Below are 413 nucleotides of genomic sequence, written 5' to 3'. Positions count from 1 at the left end.
AAAAGGAAAATGGACAAGATAAAAGGGGGGGGAAAGGGAAGACAAAAAAAAGGGAAAAAGTGAGAGAAATGACTAAAACCACGCCAGGCAGACGATTCCCCCTCACAGTCCAGCACGAGGGCCGGTGGAAAAAATGTCCCGGGGGGCTTCTGGGAGCACTTGATCACCGGGTGTGTTTTGGCCATCATCGTAGCCATAGTACGGCCAGGTGAAGATAACGCTCCCCGGCTTCCCGGAAGTCCGCCACGGTGCGGGTGAGGGGCAGAGGAGTCGTCGCCGGTGCGCCTGCGTGGGGGAGGGAAAGGGGCCCACTTGGTGCGAGGCCACCCCGCGGCAATGGGGCTCCGTGTGCCCGTCTGTAAAGGGGGGCAAAATAGTGGAAAAAAAAGGGGTAAAGAGAAACCCTTTATCCA

This window comes from Penaeus monodon, chromosome 15, assembly GCF_015228065.2.
Source record: "Penaeus monodon isolate SGIC_2016 chromosome 15, NSTDA_Pmon_1, whole genome shotgun sequence".
NCBI lineage: Eukaryota > Metazoa > Arthropoda > Malacostraca > Decapoda > Penaeidae > Penaeus > Penaeus monodon.
The sequence above is the reverse complement of the archived record's forward strand: the minus strand, read 5'-3'. Positions refer to the sequence as shown.